Genomic DNA, 8981 nt, shown 5'->3' with positions numbered 1-8981 from the left:
GCTAAGTCTGGTGAGCACTTTATGTATTTTGGTTACTAGTCTCTTGTCTGATGCACATAAAGATCTTCTCCCATTCTGAGAAGTCTCTCCGTTTGGGTGATAGTTTATTTTGCTGTGCTTTTAAATTTGATGTAGTCTCATTTGTTTATTTTTGTTTTAATCTTCCTTGAAATTGAGTTTGTGTCATCAGAGATGTTCTTGAGATAGATGGAAAAGTGTTCCACTATTGTCTTCCTCTATGTAATTGATAAGTTTCTGGTCTAACATCCAGGTCCTTGATCCATTTCGGGTTGGCTTTTGTTTCTGCTGAGATAAGTGATTTAGTTTCATTTTTCTGCACTTTTCAACCTAATTTTCACAACACCATTTATTGAAGAAACCCTCCTGCCTCCATTTAATAGTTTGGCCCCCCTTATCATAAATTAGGTGTCTGTAGGTATGTGTGTGTGTGGGGGGGTTATTTATGGGATTTCAGAAATGATAGCAACAACATATACTGGAGAGGTTGGGGGTTCAAAGGATTTCCCCTACACTGCTGGTGGGAATGTAAACTGTCCCAACTTCTGTAGAGAATAGTCTGGAGAACTATCACAAGGCTAAAAGTGGACCTTCCTTAACACCCAGTAATTCCTCTCCTAGGGATATATCCTAAATACTCAATAAATCCATTAAAAAAAGATATGTATACATCTATGTTCATAGCAGCGCAATTTGTAATAAATAAAGTCTGGAAACCACCCAGATGCCCAAAAACAGATGAAGGGCTGAGAAAGCCGAGACATATATATGAATATTACTCAGATATTAAGAATAATGAACCCGATGGGAAGTGGAAGATGGCGGCCTGAGAAGTTGCTGACAGCGAGCGCTCTGACCGCATCGTCGGCAACGGTAGGATTTTCTGCCTTTAGCAGGCCAGTTAATAAGGGGTGACACCAAAGAGTGGGTACAGTTTAATTTGGGTTAAGAATTAGAGTAAAGGTGACACGGACTAGCGGGGCTCCAGAATTCCCAGGGCGCCGGGCAAGGAGAGTGCTCCGGGCATTGTCCTCCGCCCGCACAGGAAGGCGGCTCCTCCGCCGGTTGCAGAGCGCGGCGGGCAGAGGACCCGGAGAGAGCACTTTAGCTCGGGGGCTTCCTCTTGGGAGAATCCAGGGTCCACCGCGACCCTGAGAGCAGATCCAAAGACTTCTTGAGTATAGCTCTCATTGGATCCAAGGATTTGGAGCTAGTTTTCATTTTTGAGAAATCCTTTAAAAAAGTCTGGGGGGGGGGGGTTTCCCGGAAGATGGCGGACTACGGAGAAGTGGCTAGCCTTTGAGCTCCGGACACATCTCGTGTAAACAATAGGATTTTCTGCCTTTAGCAGGCCAGCCAATAAGGGGCCACAGCGGTCATACCAAGGTGTCTATAACTTAATTTGGGTTAAGAATTAGAGTAGGGGAAAAAAATTCTTTTTTCTTCCTTTTAATTTTCAAGCATACATCCTTCCCGCCGCTCCCCCCGCCCCACCATAAACAGTGCCTGGGACCAGCTACTAGCAGGATACCCCATACCACCAAACAGGGTTTTTTTTTTTTTTTTTAAACTCACTGATACACATTTGGGAAGTTCCTCGCACTGCTCTTTAATTACAACCCTTCTTCTTATATTCTCCCTTTTCTCTCTCTTATCTCTCTCTATCTCTTTTTTTATTTTTTATTATTACTATTTTTTTTATCCTGTCATACACTTCTTTCTTCTTTGCCTTTCTGAATTTGTGAATTACTTTGGGGAAGAAATCTGACCCAGAGTGGACTTTCTATGTGTGTATCTGTGCTCTAGTTCCCTTTACACTCTTGTTACCCCTAGAATATACACTGGATAGTAGATTTGCATAACTGTCTATTCTTGCTATCCTCTCTTTCTTTTCTCTTTCTTCACTGGGATTTGGTTACTATTTTTTCACGGACTGGAGAAATTTTTTGGCTAACTGGTAATGATTAAACTCCGTCAATACTTACTTCAGTTGCTACTATAATTCCGGAGGTTGGTGAGTGCAGTTGTCATAAAGGTATTTAGAACAGTGCTACTTGTGCTCACAACACAACAACTGAGGAACAACAGAGCATTAAAAAAAAAAGAGAGAGAGAGAAACACATAAATAAAAAAAATATGGGTAGATTAAAAACAAATAAAACTGCTACCCCAATGAATGAAGACAAGAGCCCAGAAGAAACCATAAATCAATCAGAAGTAACCATAGATAAGAAAAGTATGCAAGCAATAATAAACTTATTAATCACAGAAATGAAAACAACATTGGAGGAAAGGAATGGCAGTATTAGGGAAACAACAGTTGAGACACCCAAGGAAAATACTGATTATCTTGAGACAATTAGAGAACTGAAAGCTGAAATAGCTGTAATGAAGAAAGAAGCTGAGGCAAGGGAAAGCAGACTAACAGAAGCAGAAAACAGAATTAGTCAGACAGAGGATGAGTTAGAGAAAACTAAGAAAGAGGTGAAAGAGCTTAAAAAGAGATTGAGAGACACTGAAAACAACAACAGAGACATATGGGATGATCTCAAAAGAAGTAACATTCGTATAATTGGCCTGCCAGAGGAAGAAAGAGAGGAAGGGGAAGCAAACATTCTAGAGGAAATAATACAAGAAAATTTCCCAGACCTGAATAACAGAAAGGATATCAAGGTGCAAGAGGCCCAGAGAGTACCAAACAGAATCAACCCAGACCTGAAAACACCAAGACACATCATAGTCACAATGAGAAGAAGTAAGGATAAAGAAAGGATCCTAAAGGCTGCAAGAGAGAAACAAAAAGTCACATACAGGGGAAAACCCATAAGACTTTCTGCAGATTTCTCCACTCAAACTCTAAAAGCCAGAAGGGAGTGGCAAGATATCTATCGAGCCCTGAATGAAAAAGGGTTTCAACCAAGGATAATATATCCTGCTAGACTTTCATTCAAGCTAGATGGAGGGATCAAAACCTTCTTAGACAAACAACAGTTAAAGGAGGCAACTATCACCAAGCCGGCCCTGAAAGAGGTACTAAAAGACCTCTTATAAACAAGAACATCACTATAATACTTGTAATATATCAGAGTAAACAAATCGTTTTTTAGAACAATGGCACTACAATACATTAAATCCATAATATCAATAAATGTCAATGGCTTAAACTCACCCATCAAAAGGCACAGGGTGGGGGGATGGATCAGAAAACATAACCCAACCATATGCTGCTTGCAAGAATCCCATCTGTCACAACAAGATAAACACAGACTTAAAGTGAAAGGATGGAAAACTATCATACAGGCTAACGGTCCACAAAAAAGGGCAGGAACAGCCATTCTCATCTCAGACACGATAGATTTTAAATTAAATAAAGTAATAAAAGATAGGCAAGGACATTACATAATGATTAGAGGATCAATCAGCCAAGAAGACTTAACAATTATTAACATCTATGCACCCAACAAGGGACCATCTAAATACATTAAACACCTACTGAAAGAATTTCAAAAATACATCAATAGTAATACAGTAATAGTGGGAGACTTCAATACCCCACTCTCACACTTAGACAGATCAACAAAGCAGAGAACCAATAAAGATACAAGAGAATTGAATGAAGAGATTGACAGACTAGACCTCTTGGACATTTTCAGACTCCTCCACCCCAAAAAACTGGAATACACCTTCTTTTCAAATCCACATAACCCATACTCAAGGATAGAACACATGTTAGGCCACAAAGACAGCATCAATAAATTCAAGAGCATTGAAATCATCCCAAGTATCTTCTCAGACCACAGTGGAGTAAAACTAACTTTTAACAACAAACGGAAAATTATTAAAAGACATAGAATTTGGAAACTAAACAACATGCTCCTTAAGAACCACTGGGTCAGAGACTCACTCAAACAGGAAATTCAAATGTTCCTGGAAACTAATGAAAATGAAGACACAACCTATCAAAATATTTGGGACACAGTGAAAGCAGTACTGAGAGGGAAACTTATAGCCATACAATCACATATTAAACACCAAGAATAAGCCCAAATGAACGACCTTACTAGACACCTCAAGGACTTAGAGGAAGAGGAACAAAGGAACCCTAAAGCACCAGAAGGACAGAAATCACTAAAGTTAGAGCAGAAATAAACAACATCGAAAATAAAAGAACAATACAAAAGATCAATGAAGCCAAATGTTGGTTCTTTGAAAGATTAAACAAAATTGACAAACCCCTAGCCAGACTCACCAAACAAAAAAGAGAGAAGACTCAAATTAATAGAATTGTAAACTATGCAGGAGATATCACAACTGACACCACAGAAATCCAGAGAATTCTGCGAAACTTCTATAAAGAACTATATGCCACCAAGCTAGAGAATCTGGAAGAAATGGAACAATTCCTAGAAACCTATGCACTTCCAAAACTGAACCAAGAAGAACTACAAAATCTAAATGCACCAATCACAGACAAAGAAATTGAAACCGTTATTAAGAATCTCCCCAACAACAAAAGTCCTGGACCAGATGGCTTCACAAATGAATTCTACAAAACTTTCAGGAAACAGTTAATACCCATACTTCTTAAGCTATTCCATAAGATTGAAGAAACAGGAATACTCCCTTCCACCTTTTATGAAGCCAACATCACCCTGATACCAAAAGCTGATAGGGACAGAACAAAAAAGGAAAACTACAGACCAATATCTCTGATGAACATAGATGCCAAAATATTAAACAAGATCTTGGCCAACCGGATACAGCAACACATCAAAAAGATTGTTCATCATGACCAAGTGGGATTCATCCCAGGAATGCAAGGCTGGTTCAACATCCGTAAATCAATCAATGTCATTCATCACATCAATAAAAGCAAAGCCAAAAACCACATGATTATCTCAATAGATGCAGAGAAAGCCTTTGACAAAATCCAACACCCATTCATGCTCAAAACTCTACAGAAAATGGGAATAGATGGGAAATTCCTCAAGATAGTGGAGTCTATATATAGCAAACCTACAGCCAACATCATACTCAATGGAGAGAAGCTGAAAGCATTCCCCCTCAGATCGGGGACTAGACAGGGCTGTCCACTGTCACCGTTACTCTTCAACATAGTATTGGAAGTTCTTGCCATAGCAATCAGGCAAGAGAAAGAAATCAAAGGGATACAGATTGGAAGGGAAGAAGTCAAGCTCTCACTATTTGCAGATGATATGATAGTATACATAGAAAGACCTAAAGAATTCAGTAGAAAATTACTGGAAGTTGTTAGGCAATATAGCAAGGTATCAGGCTACAAAATCAATGTACAAAAATCAGTGGCATTTCTTTATGCAAACACTAAATCTGAAGAAGAAGACATCCAGAAATCACTCCCATTTACTGTTTCAGCAAAATCAATCAAATACCTAGGAATAAAGTTGACCAAAGAAGTGAAAGACTTGTATACTGAAAACTATGAGTCGCTACTCAAGGAGATAGAAACTGATACCAAGAAATGGAAAGATATCCCATGCTCATGAATTGGAAGAATAAATATCATCAAAATGAATATTCTCCCAAGAGCCATATACAAATTTAATGCAATACCCATCAAAGTTCCACCAGGCTTCTTTAAGAGAATAGAACAAACACTACAATCATTTATCTGGAACCTGAAAACACCTAGAATTGCCAAAACCATCTTAAGGAAAAGAAACAGAAATGGAGGCATCACACTCCCAGACCTTAAACTATATTATAAAGCCATCATCATCAAAACAGCATGGTACTGGAACAAAAATAGGCATACAGACCAGTGGAACAGAATTGAAAGCCCAGAAGTAAATCCCAACACCTATGGGCATCTAATCTTTGATAAGGGGGCCCAAAGGATTAAATGGAAAAAGGAGGCTCTCTTCAATAAATGGTGCTGGAAAAACTGAGTTGAAACATGCAGAAGAATGAAATTGAACCACTTTATCTCACCAGAAACAAAAATCAACTCCAAATGGATCAAAGACCTAGATGTCAGACCAGAAACAATCAAATACTTAGAGGAAAACATTGGTAAAACACTTTCCCACATACACCTCAAGGACATCTTTGATGAATCAAACCCAATTGCAAGGAAGACCAAAGCAGAAACAAACCAATGGGACTACATCAAATTGAAAAGCTTCTGCACATCCAAAGAAACTATTAAACAAACAGAGAGACCCCTCACAGAATGGGAGAAGATCTTCACATGCCACACATCAGACAAGAAACTAATCACCAAAATATATAAAGAGCTCAGCAAACTTAGCCACAAAAAAGCAAATGACCCCATCCAAAAATGGGCAGAGGAAATGAACAAAACATTCACCACAGAGGAGATCCAAAAGGCTAACAAACATATGAAAAACTGCTCTAGGTCACTGATTATCAGAGAAATGCAAATCAAGACAACACTAAGATACCACCTCACTCCTGTAAGAATGGCATACATCAAAAAGAACAGCAGCAACAAATGCTGGAGAGGATGTGGGGACAGAGGAACCCTTTTACATTGCTGGTGGGAATGTAAATTGGTACAGCCTCTGTGGAGAGCAGTCTGGAAAACTCTCAGAAGGCTAGACATGGACCTTCCATATGATCCAGTAATTCCTTTCCTGGGAATATACCTCAAGGACTCCATAACACCCAACCAAAAAGAGGTGTGGACTCCTATGTTCATAGCAGCACAATTCATAATAGCTAAAACCTGGAAGCAACCCAGGTGCCCAACAACAGATGAGTGGCTGAGAAAGCTGTGGTATATATACACAATGGAATACTATGCAGCTATCAAGAACAATGAACCCACCTTCTCTGACCCATCTTGGACAGAGCTAGAAGGAATTATGTTAAGTGAACTAAGTCAGAAAGATAAAGATGAGTATGGGATGATCCCACTCATCAACAGAAGCTGACTAAGAAGATCTGAAAGGGAAACTAAAAGCAGGACCTGATCAAATTGTAAGTAGGGCACCAAAGTAAAAACCCAGTGGTGAGGGGTAGGCATGTAGCTTCCTGGGCCAGTGGGGGGTGGGAGTGGGCGGGAGGGATGGGTCACAGTCCTTTGGTGGTGGGAATGGTGTTAATGTACACTCCTAGCAAAATGTAGACATATAAATCAGTAGCTAATTAATATGAGAGGGGGAAATCAATTGTATGTCTCAAAGTTTCTCAAAAGACAAACTGAATCTTTTTAATATATAGGCTATGTATTTGATATGCGGACTCTCTCAAAAGCCTAGACCAAGTAGATTAGAAGCTTCCAATAGCATAGCTATATACAAGATACTGGGTACTGTCCAGCAAACCATAACAAAGGGACTTTTCAAAGTTAACCCAATTAACAAATAATGTGATGATAATATTAACTATTGAGTGTCTTTTTGAACCCTAAGACAGCAGGAACCTCACATCTTCACTATAGAGCCCCTACTTGCCCCAGTCCTGGAACCCTTGGATAGGGCCCACTTTCCCGTATGCATCTCCCAATCCAAACCAAATAACATTGCATCTGCCGATCACAACCTAACCAAGGCAACGATTGCTACCTCAACATGCTTCACCTCAGAATGTATCCAGAGACTTCACGTGTGGAATGACAACCCTTCAGCTTCATTACTCGGGTGAGACCTTTCCTTTAATAGTACACTCTAATTTCATCTCAGGTAGTTCACTTTCTAACAAAGTCCCATAACCTAGATATACACCAGTTTCTGTGAGAGAGAGCTTATGTGCACACGTATCCATAAACTACTGCAAAATATATACCTGAAAGCAGGACTACACTAGAGTTTGCAGTGAGTACCTCCCTAACACTTCCTCTCCACTATTCCAAGCTTGGGATCCATGATTGCTCAACAAATTGTTTGGCTTCATATGTTAACTCTGTTTTCAATCACCAGGTTCCAGATGCCACCAGGATGCTGGCTAGGCTTCCCTGGATTGAAGACCCCACCAATGTGTCCTGGAGCTCAGCTTCCCCAGAGTCACACCCTACTTGGGAAATAGAGAGGCACACTGGGGGTATGGACCGACCAGTCAACGCCCATGTTCAGCGGGGAAGCAATTACAGAAGCCAGACCTTCTACCTTCTGCATCCCTCAACGACCCTGGGTCCATGCTCCCAGAGGGATAGAGAATGGGAAAGCTATCAGGGGAGGGGGTGGGTTATAGGGATTGGGTGTTGGGAATTGTGTGGAGTTGTACCCCTCCTACCTTATGCTTTTGTTCACTAATCCTTTCTTAAATAAAAAATTAAAAAAAAAAAAGAGTTAAAAAAAAAAAAAGAATAATGAACCCACCTTCTCCAACCCACCTTGCATGGAGCTAGAAAGAATTAAGTCAGAAAAAGAAAAAGGAGTATGGGATGATCCCACTCATAAACAGAAGTTGAGAAAGAACATAAAGGAAAACACAAAGAAGAATTTCACTGAGTTTAGATTATTTCACCAAAGCACAAAATTCTGGGGGTAGGGGTAGGGTAGATTTTCAGCTCCACTATAGGTGATAGGGGTAATGACACAGACCTTTGGTGGAGGAAATGGTATTAATATACACTTCTATTAAGTCATAGGCTTATAAATCACTATTTAATCAATATGAGAGGGGAAAATCGATTAAATGCCTTGAACTTTTTAATGCATAGACCCCAGTTCTAAATATATTTTCCTTCAATATAAGCACTTAAGGCTTCAAATTAGTAACCTTACTGATTTTTTTTTTGCCTCCAGGGTTATTGCTGGGGCTAGGTGCCTGCTCCATGAATCCACTGCTCCTGGAGGCCATTTTTTCCCCCTTTTGTTGCCCTTTTTGTTGTAGCCTTGTTGTGGTTATTATTGTTGTTGTTGGTGTCATTCATTGTTGGATAGGACAAAGAGAAATGGAGAGAGGAGGGGAACACAGAGAGGGGGAGAGAAAGAGAGACACCTGCAGACCTGCTTCAC

The sequence above is a fragment of the Erinaceus europaeus genome, chromosome 3, assembly GCF_950295315.1.
Source record: "Erinaceus europaeus chromosome 3, mEriEur2.1, whole genome shotgun sequence".
Classification (NCBI taxonomy): domain Eukaryota; kingdom Metazoa; phylum Chordata; class Mammalia; order Eulipotyphla; family Erinaceidae; genus Erinaceus; species Erinaceus europaeus.
This window is presented reverse-complemented; position numbering follows the sequence as displayed.